The sequence below is a fragment of the Gorilla gorilla genome, chromosome 1, assembly GCF_029281585.2.
Source record: "Gorilla gorilla gorilla isolate KB3781 chromosome 1, NHGRI_mGorGor1-v2.1_pri, whole genome shotgun sequence".
Taxonomy (NCBI): Eukaryota; Metazoa; Chordata; class Mammalia; order Primates; family Hominidae; genus Gorilla; species Gorilla gorilla.
Genome location: NC_073224.2, coordinates 83,895,494 through 83,913,899, shown reverse-complemented (window position 1 = coordinate 83,913,899; position 18,406 = coordinate 83,895,494). Strand labels below are relative to the sequence as shown.

Genomic DNA, 18,406 nt, shown 5'->3' with positions numbered 1-18,406 from the left:
CCTCTCTCCAAATCTGGGCTGGGCTGTGACTGCTTTTACCGATGAAGTAATACGGAAGGGATGGTGTGTTAGCTCTGGATCTAGCCTTTATGACGACTGGCAGCTTTTCCTTGGTCTCTTAGAGCCCTGAGTTTCCATGTAAGAAGTCCAGCTACTCTGGAGATACCACATGGAGAGGGAGAGGAGGAAAGGCTCAGTAGAGCCTAGCCTTTAGCCGTCACCACCAAGGTGCCTGACATGGGAATGAGGGCATCTTAGACCTGCCTATCAGTCTGGCTGAAGGTCACCAAGTAAATGCTGTGCAAAACAGACAAATGGTCCATCCCAGCTCTGCTCAGACTCCTACATGACATAACTGTGAGCTATAATGAAAATGCCTTTTGTTTCAGCCGCTAATATTAGGGATAGTTAATTATGCTGGGACAGATAACCCTAGCAGTTGTTATAAGAAGTAAATGCGTTTATACATAAAAGCATTTAGAACAGAACCTAATGAATAAATATTAGCATTTCCTCCCCTTCTCTCTATCCCCCTTCTCCTCCTCTCCTTCCTCCTCTTCCCCTCCTCCTCCGTCTTATACATATATATAGTCTCCTCCTCCTCCTCTTCATATATATATATATATATATATTTTTTTTTTTTTTTTTTTTTTTTTTGAGACGGAGTCTCACTCTGTCGCCCAGGCTGGAGTGCAGTGGCATGATCTCGGCTCACTGCAAGCTCCGCCTCCCGGGTTCACACCATTCTCCTGCCTCAGCCTCTTTAGTAGCTGGGACTACAGGCCCCTGCCACCACGCCCAGCTAATTTTTTTTTTTTGTATTTTTAGTAGAGACAGGGTTTCACCGTGTTAGCCAGGATGGTCTCGATCTCCTGACCTCGTGATCCACCCGCCTCGGCCTCCCAAAGTGCTGGGATTACAGGCATGAGCCACCGCGCCCAGCCTATATATTCTTTTTTAATAGCTTGTAAAATAAGTCAAGAAAATTCTGAAGCTCTAGGTCTCCAACATTCATTTTACGTTTTTGTTCCATGACACTGTGCTGCACAGTCTAGAAAGCATAAGTGAGACTGCTGTGTTTCCTGGCTTTCTACTTTCTTTTAAGGCATGTTCAACCTGAGGCAGCCATGAGCCACTTTGGCACATGAGAATTCAATTTGGCATTTTATTTATACATTTCTACTCTTAATTCATTCATTATTCAAGAAATATTTATCGAGCACCAACTATATGCCAGGAACTGTGCTAGCTGCTGAGAAAACAGGAGTGAATAAGGCAGACCCTGTCTTCATGGAGTTTATAGTTTAGTGGGGACAATTTATTAATAAGTGAACAATTAACAATACTTCTGAGAAAAGTGCTACAGAAGAAATGAGTATGATGTGAGAGTGAACAACAGAGGGATGCGTTTCAGATAGGGAGGTCTGTGAAGCTGAGGAGCCTGCCATGAGAGGAGTCTGGGGAATGTTATGCCAGGCAGAGGGGAGCAAGTGAGAAGTCCCAGAGGAGGGAAAGATCTGGAAGAAAAAAAGAAGCCAAAGTGTGTGGAGCCTAGTGTGAGGTGAGGTGGTAGAGCCGGGTAGAAGTCAGGTGATGCAGGGTTTTTTGTTCACTAGATCTTCGTAGGAAACTTGGGTTTTACTCTAGGTGAGATAGGAGATACTGAAGGGGTTTAAACAACAAGTGGCATATATTTTAGAAAGATCACCCAGGATGACACAGGGAGACTGGATTAACAAAGGGGGAAGGTGGGGAAGCAAGAAGGGCATTTAGGAAGCCATTGCACAAATCCAAGCAGAAGATGATGCTGGCTTCATCAGAGTGGAGGGAGTGGGTTTGAAGAGTATGTGGGATGTGACTGATGGGATGTGACTGATGGGAACCAATGGCATAGGGATGGAGATGCAGGTTCTGGACTTAGACTCCCTGGGCTCACCAAGCTCTAACGCTAGTTGTGGGATCTTTAGCAACTTACTGAACTTCATTATCCTCAATATGTCTGTCTGTAAGATCAGATAGAGGATATCTACTTATAGGGATATGATGAATACTAAAGTTAATACTTATAAAGCACTTTTAAAAGTCCATGGCAGAGTAAGCACTCAGTAAGCGTTCTCTATTGTTAGATTTCGAAGGACTTGCTGATGAACTGAATTTGTGGGATGAGGGAAAAAATGGAGGAAAAGATTACGTCTTCCTTAAAATTCATTCCAAAAGTTCCCAGTAGAAGTCATTTGTCTTCTCTGTGGAGCATCTTAGAACTTTTATTTATTTATTTATGTATTTTAATATGACCTCACCTTACCTCACACCCAGCCTTATGTTATAGCATTGTGTTTGCACCTGCATATGTGTGTCTATGTATCTATATCTGACTTTTTGTGAACTTCTTAAGAATTGGGACTGTGTCTGATTCATAGTGTCTAAGACAGAGATTCTCAACTAAGACAGTAGTGGAGAGGGGCAATGAAAATCATGCGTGGTTATCAGTTCCTTAGCAATTACAACCCCCACCCCAGCCCTCCTCTAACCCAGAAGATTCTGAAACAATTGCCAGAGTGAGCCAATATTGGTTACGAGAATGCATTTTACCCCTGAGATGTTTTGGGGCAGGAAAGGTGTTGAGAACCTCAGATTCTAAACAGTTAATAATACATGTCTGTTGAAATGAATTGAGAATAGTTGTGTACTCTATGCTGTTTCAAAATTGTAGATATATAGTATTTTAAATGATAGCAATGTTAACTGTGTCAGCACTTGGAAATAATAAAGAATAATGGAATACTGTGTCAAGTAAAAAATTAAGTATGAAATAATATGTATCCAATGACTACAATTATGTAAAATATTAAAGATCAGAGGACAAAACATAATAAATGTAGTTACCTTTTTTTTTTTTTTTTTTTTAAGACTGAGCCTTGCTCTGTCACCCACGCTGGAGGGCAGTGGTGCATTTTCGGCTCACTGGAACCTCTGCCTCCTGGGTTCAAGCAATTCTTGTGCCTCAGCCTCCCAAAGAGCTGGGACTACAGGCGCCAGCCACCTTGCCCAGATAATTTCTTTTTTTTTTGTACTTTAGTAGAGACGGGGTTTTACCTTGTTGGCCAGGCTGGTCTAGAACTCCTGAGCTCAGGCGATCTGCCTGCCTTGGCTTCCCAAAGTGCTAGGATTACAAGTGTAATTAGCATTTGTTTCAAGTTTTACAGAATGTTTTTCTTACAAAGTTAATTAAATACAAATCCCAGTGTTCCCTTAAGTGGCTTCTTCCTGACATCAACCCTCCAGATGCTTCTGCCAAACAGGATTCCTTTAACAAATGTGGGAACTGCGTCAGTGCAGATTCCCCTCTTGGAAATACACAGAACCCCAAATCCTGTGAGAAGCCAACTTTTTTGCTTCGTTTTTCCAAGTCGTTCTCAGATTAGTTTGGCTCCCCAAACCCTTTGGGAAACAAAGGACACTGCTACCATTTCCAGAAGTATTGTCTGCAGAACGACCTCAGGAAAATGTGGGCACAGGGCATTCCTCACATCCTCCTGTGCCTACCCCTTGGTGACTCTCACAGGCTATTCATGTTATTATGGGTTGAGGAATCCCTGTGTTGCATGTGATACTAAAATTCGACTTCCTCTTTATCTTTTTAATCATTTAAGTGGAGTTTGGTTTTGATATCTGATGACATTTTATCAGGTAGTTCTGTAGACCTTTTTCTGTTCCCAGCCTCTCTGTCAAATATTTACTCTAAAAATCACACTGGTAAATGCTAGAGGAGATTTGTCATTTAAATAAGCCAACCTGTAATGAATTCACTTATAAAGAGAGAACAATTTTGACATGTAGATAGCCACTTTCTATTTTTATTGACTTTTAAAATAATTATATAAGGTGTATATTGAGTTTTATTGGATATTTTCATGAGAAAATGTGTCCTCTGGAAGATGGACTAGGGAGGATGACAGTGAAGACTGGATATTGGACAGAAGCTCTAGGGAATACCAGGGAAGCCATGGAAATTGCTAGTTCTCTGGAGCTTGTTCAAGTTTTGAAACTATCACAAGCAGTATTATTTCTGATTTTTCACCTTTTATTATTTTTTTTTCTTAAAATATATGGTCAAAATGAGAGGACTAAATAATAGGTATAATGAATCCTATAGCTCTTATACTGCCAGATAGCTCTCCAGAGTGGTTGAACTAATTCATTATTTTATATATAATTATGTTAAGTAAATTTGTTTAACTAATTCAATCAATATGCAATACTTGTTTTAAACTGTTTTTCTCGTAATTATTACAGAGGCTGAACCTTTCCCACATGTTTTGTCACTACATTTACTAATCTACAAACTGCTTGCATCATTTTAATTCTTGTTAAGCTTAGCTATTTTTATGGAAAGTTATTTAATAAACTCAGGAAATAGAAATGAAAGCTGAGTACAAACTACTGAGCTTCTTCTCACTTGGACGAAAAAGAGCCAAATCAAGCTTATTGAATTGGACAGAGGCAGCCTTGCACCAACCCCAAGCCCCACAACTCCCACCCTCTCACCTCTTACTGGAGAAGCTGCATTTAGCCAATGATCATGTCAGGCATGTTCCCTTATTATGTGCCTGGCATACAGTTGGTATTTAGTACATAGTAATGGAGGAAAGAAAGAAGGAAGGAAAGAAGGATGAGAGAGAAGAGGGAGGGAGGGAGGAAGGAAGGGTGAGTGAGAAGAGAGGAAGGAAGAGAAGAAGAAAGGAAGGGAAGGAAGGAAGGAGGCGGGGAGAGAGAGAGAGAGAGAAAGAGGGAGGGAGGGAGGCCTTGTATTTCCCAGAAATGCCCTAATGGTGCATATTATTCTTTAACTCATTTAGCATTTAACAACAGAAAATGTATTGTTCTTATTTTCAAACTTTCTTATCCAGCCACATAAACTGACTGGTCCTATTTTATGAGGGGTTTATGCTGGAGGTTCTCTAAAATTACATCTAGTTTTAAACTAATGCTGTGATCTGAAAGATATACTCCATGTAACACTTCAGTCCAAATTAGGCTAGAGATTTTTTTAAAGTGTATATTTAGTCTTGTTTCCTTTCATTTCCCAAGGCAAATGTATTATAGGTGTCCCTGTCAATTTTCCTCACCCCTTGCACAGATGCGTGCATGCTCACACACCCTAAGCAATAATTCCCACTCTAGAGCCTTTGCTCCTGGTGTTTTTCCACCTAAAAGACCCTCTTCTGCCTCTGCACTCATCTACATCCTTCCCGCCCTTCAAATCTTAAGTCGTATTTGAAGCCCTAGAATCATAAAGCTGTTGCCTGTACTATTATCTTTGCTTTATATTTTTCCTCATTCCAGGGAACTCCTCCAGTCCCCTGAAATGAAGACAGTGTGCTCCAGCTGACTGTGCCCTGGGGACTGTGTCCCTGCTAGCTTCTGATCAAACACTCACACCCTGCATAGGTCCCTGGCTGTCCCCACCCAGGGCAATCCCCCTGGCCTGGAGCTGACGTGGCTTTGAACTCCCACGCAGAGCTGCTCTTCTGCCCTACTTCTGGATTTTACTGTAACTTGCTTAGCAGTCAGAGGTGCTGAAGTTGCAGAAAGGCCCTGTGGGTTTGCTTTTGATAGTGCTCAAATTGTTTCCAAAACTGTTTAGCATTTCCTGCCCTTAACAGGCTCCTTGAGCTCAGCTTTTGCCATTGTCTGTCCTCCCTGGGCTCCTTTTCCTTATTTTTTATTCCCCATTTTGACTTTCCCCATTCCATTTCTTTGTTTCTCTTAGGTCATTGATTCATTGCAATCACCCAAATCTCCCCTGCCTTTCTTCCTTTTTTTTTTTTTTTTTTTGGTCACTATCACGTTTTTCTCTCTGGCATCGTTACTGGCATTGTCCCTTATTTCTACTATTGAAGTAATAAGTTTTTAGGGAAAACAGTTTCAAGCAATTTAGCAGAATTTTTGATTTCAGACTGACCTGACTTCAGATCTGACCTCTGACCCTAGTTTAACCTTTGGTGAATTACTTCCACTGTTTTGAGTCTCAGCTTTATCCTCTCTTACAGAGGCACCATAAATTCTGACTTGCACAAATTGGGAGGATACATGAGATCATTTATAGGCAGTGTTTGATGTCACAGTAAATAATATTCCTCATCCAATTCTATTTCCTGCCTTCTCATGAAGAAGTGACTCCATTTTGGTGCTGATTGTTAGATTTCCACTCATTCATTTATTCAATCAATATCTGCCCATTTATTGTGCAACAGGCACTGAGGTAGCATTGGAGACACAGTGATAAAATGTGCTAGACCAGGGATCCCCAAGGCCCGGCCATGGCCGGGGCACCAGTCTGTAGCCTGTTAGGAACTGGGCTACTCAATAGGAGGTGAGCAGTGGTGAGTATTCCCGCATTAGATTCTCATAGGAGCATGAACCCTACCATGAACTGTATGCAAGAGATCTGGGTTGCGCTTTCCTTATGAGAATCTAACAAAAAGGTTGGGGATCGCTGCATGAGACAGTGTTGCCACTCTCACAAAGCTTATAGTCTAGTGGAAGATTCAGATAAGTCCACTAGCATCTCGCTCCCCATTTTTCTCACCCCTTCTTCTGTGAGGAAAAGCTCAGTGAGGGCATGCTTCTGTGTGTCAGCTACCTTGCTTCCTGTCAAAGGCCCAAGAAAATGCCTCTCACCCTCAAGGAGCTTCAGCCTCATAACTGATTTATGTGTCAGATAGGGTGATAATCCAGTGGAAGAACTGATCATTTCTGCAGAAGACAGAGAAAAGAAGAGAGGGTGTTGCGGGAGCTTCACTGAAGAGGCGGGATCTGAAGGGATGGCTGGTGTTGTTCTGGGTGATAGAGGAATGAGCCACAGACCTGGAAAGTGACAATTTGGAAAGTGACAATTTGAAATGATGTGACTCCCCTGGGAAGTTAGCTCCAAGGCATTTAGTCCTGCTGGTGTGAAAGCAGCAAGTGGAGAAATGAATGGTAAGGAAGGTGCTGGATAGTCCTGAGAGGCCTTGGATGCCATCGCTGGGAGTTTGATTGCTTTCTGAAAGTGCAGGAGAACCATTGAAGTACATACAGAAATGTGAGGAATCTAACTCCTCTAACTCTGTGAAGAAGGAAAGGAGAGGGAAGACACAGCAGGCAGGGAGCCTAGCAACTAGGATGCCATCTCCCTTTAACAAATGAGGAAACTGCAGTGTAAAGAGGCCGAGTAACATGTACAAGGTCATAAAGCATCTTTAAGGGATTCAGATCTCTGTCATCTGACTCTAGAGTCTGTATTCTAGCAATACTTGATTAAGTGAAAATACAATAGTAAAGATCATGTAAACCAGACATCTTAAACATTAGCATCATCGGTATCCCCCTGGGCTTGTTAAAGCACAGATTTCTGATTCCCATCCACAGATTCTGATTCAGCAGGTCTGAGTGCTGCCTGAGAATCTGCATCTCTAATGAGTTCCCAGGTGATGCAGATGCTGAAATCATAGAAAAAACATCACACAAGACTAGAATTTAGCAACAGGTGTACTGTAGTTTTTGAAAAATAATTTTTCTTTCTCCAGTTTCCCATTTTTATTAAAAGACAAATCATGGTAGGACTGGTTTGCGTTATTACACTTGGCCTAATTATTTGTATACAGTGCTGCAAGAATAATTATTTTTCACACGGGCCTTTTATATTGTCTTTGATAGAACTTTGTTCTATAGAAGGAATCCAAGATAAGATCTTTTTAAAGATGAACCCAGCCATGGATTTCTACCATCAAATACCTATGAGTTGGGTGAATTCCTCTCCTCTTGAGGTTCCAAGATAACTTGGGGTTCCTGGCCTGTCAGAAAGTGACATTCTATATTTACCACAGATCAGAAACCCTATACAGGGACTGTGTACACAAAATATGAGGCCAGGTTTCCAAGGGCTTTATTGGCTCCATAAGTTGTTTGATTCCTTAAACAAGAGCACATCATTCCAGTGAAAGCCTTGTTAAAATAACCAGGTGTTCCAATTGTGACATGTTACAAAAGAAAACAGATTTTTATTGCACTTATGCAAATAACTATATTGCCATAAATTAAGAATACTCACAGATAGTTTCCAAATTCTAGAGGGACAAGGCAGAGAGAAACAAATATGCTCCAAATTTTGTTCATAGGAGTATCCTTTACTTAATTGTTAAAATATGTTAATAGCACAAAAGAAAAGCTTCCTTGACTCTGAAAAGAAAAACAAAGGATCAGGAACATTTTAAGCAAAAAGTCAAAAAGATCACTTCAGTCTCCTATCAGTTCAGTTCATGCAGTTAATTCCCATCCTGCTTGATATTAATGAGTATTTTAGTTCTTCAAGAGTCCTGAATGTTTTTCCTCTATTCTGATGTCACAATCTCCAAAGCTATTAGAAACTGGCATTCAAGAGCACCTTCTAAAGAGGACCAAAACAAGACAACAATTGACAGGGAAATCTGTTACCTCTGTAGCACACAATAATTTAACATAACAATTATAGTTATTACTGATAACATACACTAAGACATATCAGAATGATAGGAGTTTCACATGATTTTGGGACACATACCAATAACATATTTATACAAATATAGCCTAAAGAAAACCAAACACCATCTCATATTTGACAATGCTTTCTGTACGATTTTTATACCAAATAAGCCAAATTTCACCTTTACATTAGTATGCTATTAATGTTAAACCCAATTCTTAATAAATCCTTATAGATATATTTACTCAATTTTAATGTTTGACCATAAAGTAAGGTTTTTGTAGATCTTTTATAATCCTTTACAATTTTTGTTAAAGAGCAGGTTAGTGCTCTAAGAGAACTCCATTGTGCTTTTATTTTAATGCTCAATTTACAGAAAAACTGGATGATACTGCTTTAACTCTAACCAATATGTTTACACACAGAATTTCCTTTACAATCCACCTTCCACAACTTGCTTAAACCTTCATCTGTATTTTATCCACTTAAAACAATCCTTTAACCTTTAAAAGGCAAAAATCCACATTCTCATGCCTCCTTATAATCTTTTAACCAAAAGTGTGTTTTACTTTCCTTACACACCTTGCATGTAAACTGTTTCTTCAATAGTCTTAAATACATGTTACGCTGTTAACTCTTAGCAACCTTTACTTATGGTGAAAACCTTGGTAAGTCTGTGATTTAATTATGTACTAGGTGTGAAGCCTAGGACCCAGACGAAAGTAGATAAGGTCTTACTTATTCCAGTGTCTAACTCCATGTGTCCCAGGCCTTATCTAGAATTTAATACTCCAAAATAAATTCACAATTTTTAAGTCAAAGAAGCAGTTTATGACCTAAAGCATTTAGCAAACCTAATATTTTACCTGCATAATCTAGACCAAATGTTTATACTTTTGAAGATATTTTAATTTTACCAATAGTTTTTAAAACTCTGTATTTTTATCACTTTCTTTATATCTCTCTTATATATTTTCTGATTTCTTTTACCTTGTTTTATATATAACCTTTAAATAAGCTTTGAATTAGACAAAAATTACTTACCCTTTAAAAAGGGCACAATTTTTAGAAAGAACATTTTCCTACAATGTATTTTTATTGGGAAACACCCAAATAGTGACAAGTTTGTTTATGAGTATTTATCCCATTACATTTATCTAATTATTTGTTTTAATCATTTACCTAGATTATTTATGAAAATTGCAAAAGTCATCATGTAAAGTTATAAAACCACCATTGCAAAATTATAACTCAGACAACGAAAATGATCTGACCTAACTGACTCCATCTTGCTTCTAACCTCCAAGCTATTCTTGTTCATTAACTTAGTTTATACTTTAGCACCGAAACAAAGATGATAACAGTCATCTTTTCTGTTCCCCAGAACAAACTTCCTTCATGTTTGTGGACTAGGCTGCCTAAGGCCACAAGATTAGAAGTTAGGGTATTTTACTAAATAGTTCAAAATGTAGCTATCTTCATTAAACCAATATTACTGTTTCATTTATTAAAAAATTACACAAGCAAAGATCATTCTGTTTTGGGCTGAGTTACAGTTTTGTAGCCCCTATGCCAAATACCTTATAGTATTTGGCAGAGATAAGTATGAAATTCCTTGATTGATAACTGCAAACAAAAATGTATGCTAGCAACTCTTAAGATATTTTTAATATTACTTTACCAATAATTTTTAAAGCTAGCTTATTTATTAAAGATTTTACTTAAGTCACGTAAACTTGAAAAAGCATTTGACTAGTCTTTCCTTTTTTCTGTTAAAGTATTTAAGTGCTTTTATTTTTCTTTGAGCCAATTAATTAGAACTCTTTTATATATTTTCAGCAGTGAAACATGGTGTGCACAAGACATATACATAGACATATTAGGCATGCCAATAGAAATACATTTTATTGATTCATACGACCTCCTTTTTCCTAACTGGATCTTTGAGATCTGGGCAGGTCCCACACTGAATCCTGGGTTTTCAAAAAGGGAGAATTATTATGAGGCTAGACCATGTGATGCTTTTACAGTGCGCTTAAATTTTTTTCATAAACAAAGACATTTCTAAGTGTCTAAATTACACTTAATTTTCTTAAAAACCCTAGAGTAGCTTTTGTTGTAATAGCTACTAATGAAGAAAACAGAATTCAGTCAACTGAGAAGAAAAAAAAAAGTTTGCTCAAAAAGACAAGGTCCTAGGAAAGAAATAAAAACAAAAACATGAAGGCCTTTTAAATACAAACATGCACACATGCACACGTACATATACATATCTTGGATGTTAGCTTTAATTAAGCAGACTTTTAACCAATGAACTCCTAAAAAACAAAAATTCCTTCCTAGAGGCTTCTCAGCAGGAATGTACCCTATAACTCCCATTTTCAAGTTTACATGGTATCAAAAGATTATTCCTTTTGATATTGGTCTAAATTATTCCTTACACAAACAAGTGGAGACAAATTTTGAACAACACAAGGGGGAGTGCACTCAGGCAAAACAGACTCAGAACCAACTCAAAACCTGATCTCAATCAAAATGCAAAGCAGGTATATGAGAGAGCCTTATTGCTTCCCTTGGCGGTATCAGACAAATGGCTTACCAAGCCCAGATAGGAAACAGTAGGCTCCTAGCATAGAATCTGGTTAACTCACCCTTTGAGCTCATCTGCTCCTGATCTGTTTCTCCTCAGTAGTGAAAAGGACATGCAGATTTGCGCACAACAGCCCTCTGGAGGGTCCCGGGGGAAACCTCACCCAGCAGCTTCTGGGATCCTCCTGAAGACTGTCTCATAGCAAGTTGCCAGCCGCTGAATGCAGCACTGTCCTTAATTCCTGGCTTGTGTGCCAAATTTTTATCCCGGATCAAACTGAGGGTCAGGCTGCTATTTCTCGCGGCACAATAACAAGATGCAGATGAACTGGGGAGGAAGAGAGTTTTTATTTCTGTAACCGGTTATAGAGAGAAGACCTGGAAATTATCACCAGACCAACTCAAAATTACTGTTTTCCAAAGCTTATATACCTTCTAAGCTATTCATCTACATGTAAGTATGCATTCATCTAAAGACATAAGTGATTAGCTTCTTTTAATCTATAACTAAGGTCTGAGTCCTGAAGACCTTCTTCTGGAGCCTCAGTACATTTACTTAATCTAAATGGGTCCAGGTGCTGGGGTGATTGCCCTTATTTTGTCTCCTGCTAAATCATGTAGGTTTGAGGAGTTCCTTCAGACCCCCAATAAACTTGTTTGTGGAGGCTTGGGGAGTTTCTTCAGACCCACAATAAAACTTGTTTAATCCTAAATGGGTCCTGTTAAGAATTCCTTCGTTATTTTGTCATGCTTTAAGGCCCAGGAAAGGCCTAAGCCAAAATCTTGGTGGGTTTTTTTTTTACATCCCAGCCTTTGTATAAGGGCACTGGCTTTTAATATTTAACTTAACCCACTCAGTCAGTAGTGAAATAGTTGTTAGTGAGACCTGGCCTGCCACTGCATGAATTACGAATTGGAGGAAAGAGATAAATCAGAGATAACCCAATTCCCTGCCCTCAGGGTAGAATACAAACCAAAGGATTTTCCTTGGTCCTCCCTCCTGACAGTTTCATCCTTCATGCATATTTCTTATTTTCAAATTTTGTGCTCTTTTTCCCCTCATTTTTTCTTCTATGTTTTTCTTATATAATTCCTTTTTAAATCTTTAACTTGGGTTAATTTATATACCCACATTTTTCACCTTTTGAACCTTTTACCTCATTGATAGAATTTTTAAAAATCTTAACCTTTTATATCCGATACATTAATTTTTTTATTTTTATTTTACTTTAAGTTCTGGGATACATGTTCAGAATGTGCAGGTTTGTTACATAGGTATACATGTGTCATGGTGGTTTGCTGCACCTATTAGCCCGTCATCTGGGTTTTAAGCCCCACATGTATTAGGTATTTGTCCTAATGCTCTCCCTCCCCTTGCCCCCCAACCTCCCACCCCACCGACAGGCCCCAGTGTGTGATGTTCTTCTCTCTGTGTCCATGTGTTCTCATTGTTCAACTCCCACTTATGAGTGAGAACATGTGGTGTTTAGTTTTTTGTTCCTGTGTTAGTTTGCTGAGAATGATGGCTTCCAGCTTCATCCATGTCCCTGCGAAGGACATGAACTCATTCTTTTTTATGGCTGCATGGTATTCCATGGTGTGTATATGCTACATTTTCTTTATCCAGTCTATCATTGATAAGCATTTGGGTTGGTTCCAAGTCTTTACTATTGTAAATAGTGCTGCAATAAACATACATGTGCATGTGTCTTTAAAGTAGAATGATTTATAATCCTTTGGGTATATACCCAGTAATGGGATTGCTGGGTCAAGTGGTATTTCTGGTTCTAGATCCTTGAGGAATAACCACACTGTCTTCCACAATGATTGAACTAATTTGCACTCCCACCAACAGTATAAAAGCGTTCCTATTTCTCCATAGCCTCACCAGCATTTGTTGTTTCAAGACTTTTTAATGATCACCATTCTAACTGGCGTGAGATGGTATCTAATTGTGGTTTTGATTTGCATTTCTCTAATGACGAGTGATGATGAGGTTTTTTTCATACGTCTGTTGGCCACATAAATGTCTTCTTTTGATAAGTGTCTGTTCATATCCTTTGCCCACTTTTTGATGGGGTTGTTTCTTTCTTGTATTGTTTAAGTTCTTTGTAGATTCTGGATAGTAGACCTTTATCAGATGGGTAGATTACAAAAATTTTCTCCCATTCTGTAGGTTGTCTGTTCACTCTGATGATAGTTTATTTTGCTGTGCAGAAGCTCTTTAGTTTGATTAGATCCCATTTGTCAATTTTGGCTTTTGTTGCCATTGCTTTTGGTGTTTTTGTCATGAAGTCTTTGCCCATGCCTGTGTCCTGAATGGTATTGCCTAGGTTTTCTTCTAGGGTTTTTATGGTTTCGGGTTTTATATTTAAGTCTTTAATCTGTCTTGAGTTAATTTTTGTATAAGATGTAAGGAAGGGGTCCAGTTTCTGTTTTCTGCCTATGGCTAGCCAGTTTTACCAGTACCATTTATTAAATAAGGAATCTTTTTCCCATTGCTTATTTTTGTCAGGTTTGTTGAAAATCAGATGGTTGTAGATGTGTGGTGTTATTTCTGAGGCCTCTGTTCTGTTCCCTTGGTCTGTATATCTGTTTTGGTACCAGTACCCTGCTGTTTTGGTTACTGTAGGCTTGTAGTATAATTTGAAGTCAGGTAGCATGATGCCTCCAGCTTTGCTCTTTTTGCTTAGGATTGTCTTGGCTATATAGGCTCTTTTTTGGTTCCATATGAAATTTAAAGTAGTTTTTTCTAATTCCGTGAAGAAAGTCAATGGTAGATTAGTGGGAATAGCATTGAATCTATAAATTACTTTGGGCAGTATGGCCATTTTCACGATATTGATTTTTCCTATCCATGAGCATGACATTTTTTTTTTCCATTTGTTTCTGTCCTCTCTTATTTCCTTAAGCAGTGGTTTGTAGTTCTCCTTGAAGAGGTCCTTCATGTCCCTTGTTAAGTTGTATTCCTAGGTATTTTACTCTCTTTGTAGCAATTGTGAATGGGAGTTCACTCATGATTTGGCTCTCTGTCTATTGTTGGTGTATAGGAATGCTTGTGATTTTTGCACATTGATTGTGTATCCTGAGACTTCACTGAAGTTGCTTATTAGCTTAAAGAGTTTTTGGGCTGAAACGATGGGGTTTTCTAAATCTACAATCATGGTCATCTGCAAACAGAGAAAATTTGACTTTGTTGTTTGGTCTTTATATTTTGGTGTGTTTTTGCAGTGGCTGTTACTAGTTTCTCCTTTCCATATTCAGTGCTTCTTTCAGGAGCTCTTATAAGGCAGGCCTGGTGGTGACAAAATCCCTCAGCATTTGCTTGTCAGGAAAGGATTTATTTCTCCTTCACTTATGAAGCTTAGTTTGGCTGGATATGAAATTCTGGGTTGAAAATTCTTTTCTTTTAAGAATGTTGAATATTGTTCCCCACTCTCTTCTGGCTTGTAGGGTTTCTGCAGACAGACCTACTGTTAATCTGATGGGCTTCCCTTTGTAGGTAACCTGACCTTTCTCTCTGGCTGCCCTTAACATTTTTTCCTTTGTTTCAACCTTGGAGAATCTGATGATTATGTGTCTTGGGGTTGCTCTTCTCGAGGAGTATCTTTGTGGTTTTCTCTGTATTTCCTGAATTTGAATATTGGCTTGTCTTGTTAGGTTGGGGAAGTCCTCCTGGATAATATCCTGAAGAATGTTTTCCAACTTGGTTCCATTCTCCCCATCACTTTCAGGTATGCCAATCAAACATCAGTTTGGTCTTTTCACATAGTCCCATATTTCTTGGAGGCTTTGTTTGTTCCTCTTCATTCTTTTTTCTCTAATCTTGTCTTCACGCCTTATTTCAGTAAGTTGATCTTCAATCTCTGATATCCTTTCTTCTGCTTGATCGAATCAGCTATTGATACTTGTGTATGTTTTACAAAGTTCTTGTGCTGTGTTTTCCAGCTCCATTGGGTCATTTATGTTCTTCTTTAAACTGGTTATTCTAGTTAGCCGTTCCTGTAACGTTTTATTAAAGTTCTTATCTTCCTTGCGTTGTGTTAGAACATACTCCTTTAGCTCAGAGGGGTTTGTTATTACCCACTTTCTGAAGCCTACTTCTGTCAATTTGTCAATCTCATTCTCCACCCAGTTTTGTGCCCTTGCTGGAGAGGAGTTATGATCACTTGGAGGAGAAGAGGCATTCTGGTTTTTGGAATGTTCAGCCTTTTTGCAGTGGTTTTTCCTCATCTTTGTGGATTTGTCTACCTTTGATCTTTGTGGCTGATGACCTTTGGATGGGGTTTTTGCATGGGGGTCCTTTATGTTGATGTTGATGTTGTTGCTTTCTATTTGTTAGTTTTTATTCTAACAGTCAGGCCCATCTTCTGCAGGTCTGATGCAGTTTGCTGGAGGTCCGCTTCAGACCCTGTTCACCTGGGTATCACCAGTGGAGGCTGCAGAACAGCAAATATTGCTGCTTGCTCCTTTCTCTGGAAGCTTCATCCCAGAGGGCACCAGCCTGATGCCAGCCGGAGCTCCCCTCTATGAGGTGTCTGTCGACCCCTGTTGAGAGGTCTCTCCCAGTCAGGAGGCTCCAGACTCCTTGACTTGAGGCAGTCTGTCCTTTAGCAGAGCTGGTGTACTGTGCTAGGAGAATCCCTTTTGTCAGGATCAGCTGTCCTCTTCAGAGCCAGCAGGCAGGAACGATTAAATGTGCTGAAGCTGCTCCCACAGCTGCCCCATCCTCCAGGTGCTCTGTCCCAGGGAGATGGGAGTTTATCTGTAAGCATCTGACTGGGGCTATTCCCTTTCCTTCAGAGATGCCCCTTCCCAGTGAGGAGGAAACTAGAGAAGCAGTCTGGTCACAGTTGCTTTACTGCACTGTGGTGAATTTGCCCAGTCCACACCTCCCAGCCTCCTTAGCGCTGTCAGGGGAAAACCACCTACTCAAGCCTCAGTAACGGCAGACGCCCCTCCCCCCACCATGCTAGATAGTCCCAGGTCAACTTCAGTCTGCTGTGCTGGCGGTGAGAATTTCAAGCCAGTGGTTCTTAGCTTGCTGGGCTCCGTGGGAGTGGGACCCGCTGAGCGAGACCACTTGGCTCCCTGGCTTCAGCCCCATTTCCAGGGGAGGGAACGGGCCTGTCTCACTGGGGTTCCAGGTACCACGGGGGCGTGAAAAAAACTTTGGCATTTTATTTCTCTCAATTTTATCCTCATCTATGTATTCATTTTTCTCTTCTTTAATCATTTCTATATGTGTACAGCATCTTTGATTCCCTGGAAATTGTTCTTTACTGACATTTCATATTGTTCACTCTTTTTATGATTAATTACAGGTCTTAAAAAATCTAAGCCTTCTTATATGCATAGCTATATGTGCTATAGAGAAAACTAAAGTCGGAAAACGGATAATAAGTAGAGAGAGGGCCTCTGTATAAAGTGACATTTAAGTAAAGGCCTGATGCAATGATGGAATCACCATGTATTTGGTGTAAGAATTTTCAGGAATATTGAATAGTATATGTCAAGGCTCTGAGGTAGACACATGACTGGTAAGTTCAAAGAACTGCAAGGAGGCAAATGCTGGAAAAAAAAAAAGTTATGAGGAGAGTGGTAGAGGATGAGGTCAGAGAGGAGCCGTGTGGTAATAAAGTTCATGTAGGGCCTTGAAGCCATTGTAAGGACTTCGGATTTTACTTGCATGAGTTTGAGAAGCTATTAAGAGGTTCTAAGTTAGAGAAGAGATATGCTCTGATTTATATTTGTACAGGATCATTTTGGCTGTTATATTGAAAATAGGCTGAAGATAGGCAAGTGAAGAAGAAGGAAGCTATTAGAATAATATGAGCACAACTAAACTAGAGTGGTGACTGTGGAGGTGATGACAAATGGTAAGTGTTACAAATGGTAACACATGCAACAGTTTGAGCTTACAGAATATGATGGAGCACTGAATGTAGGCTATGAGAAAGAGGGGGAGAGAGAGAGAGAGAGAAGGAGAGAAGGTGACAGGGAGAAGGAGGGAGAGGGAGGGAGGGAGACAGAGAGAGAGAGAGAAAGAGGGAAAGTTAAAGATGACTGCAAAGTTTTTGGCCTGAGGAACCAGAAAGGTAAAGTTCCCATATTCTGAAATGAGAAAGACTGCAGGAAGAGCAGGTAGGGCATGCATGTGGGGACCCAGGTATTCAGATTTGGTCATGCTGGTTTGAAATACCTGATGGACATCCAAATTGCAGTATCAACTAAATAGCTGGGTAGGTGAGTTGAATTTAGCAATTAAGTTCCACTGAAGATGTAGATTTGTATTTATGAATCATGGCATAGAGGTGGTATGTATAACCATCACACTGGATGAGATCACCTAATGCTGTGCTTTTTAAACTTTATGGACCACAAGCCACAGAATAAATTTACGCATGTCACATTACAACATGGTAAACACATTCTTCCATCCTGTCACCCCCAACACACAGATACACATACACTCTGATTCAAAAGTTTCATGAGAAAAGCCAACCTTTACCACATATAGTGTACTCTGACATTTTTAGTTATATTTAATTTATTTCATCAAAAATACAGGTCACATCCTTCTAAATTGACTTTACAATGCACTAATGGGTTGCAAGGCCACATTTTGAAAAGTTCTGGCCTTGGAGATGAATATAACCAGGTCTGAAGAAAAGAGGTTTAGAGTTCATGTTTATAGTTTAGGAAATGAGGCGGAGCCAGCACAGGTGAGACTGAGAAAGAAAGGTCAGGGAAGTAGGAGGGGAACCAGTCCCACCTGGATGCCACAAGGTCTGTATTCCTGCTCCCAGTCCCTGGCTCTGGTCCTCTCTCACCTTACCTTTCCTGGCTGCTCCTCTCTCCCTTCACCCCTTCATCCCATAGATAGGCACGAACATATGCCCCTCACTGCCGAAAGGCTATTGTGTTTAATTGACCTATGCTGTATGTTTGGGAATATCATGGTGGGATTACAACACAATGCAGAGACAACAGACAAATGCAATATTAGACATATTATTTTCTTAACATTCCTTCACAATCCACAGCATAGCAAATTTGTCACTGGTTGCTTTTCTTGTTTAGGCCTTAGGTGGCTCCAAACCACTGTTTCTATCAGAACTGCCCACCACATGCTCTTTGCTTGGGCCTCATTTTAGTCTCCTTTCCCCCAGTGTCCAGCCAGGAGAGAATGCCAAAATTCTGTTTATTAAACAAAGAAATATAGCTCTCCCTTTGAACTATCTTTCTCTTTCAGACTAAACACCAGGTCTAATTTTACATAAGTAAAGGCTTATTAAAGTATTTCTAAAG

General features: G+C 39.7%; 1 long non-coding RNA gene across 2 annotated transcripts in view; it reads left to right on the top strand.

The window, feature by feature from the left end:
- The first annotated feature begins 221 nt into the window (after positions 1-221).
- LOC129529503 (uncharacterized) overlaps positions 222-18,406 on the top strand; it is a 30,429-nt gene continuing 12,244 nt past the window's right edge. Inside the window, exon 1 of one of the 2 annotated variants that reach the window (XR_008675035.2) lies at positions 222-357. This is a non-coding gene — a long non-coding RNA (uncharacterized lncRNA). Of the gene's footprint in view, positions 358-16,851; positions 16,975-18,406 lie in introns of those variants that run through there. The other variant, XR_010133516.1, reaches the window with a different exon arrangement.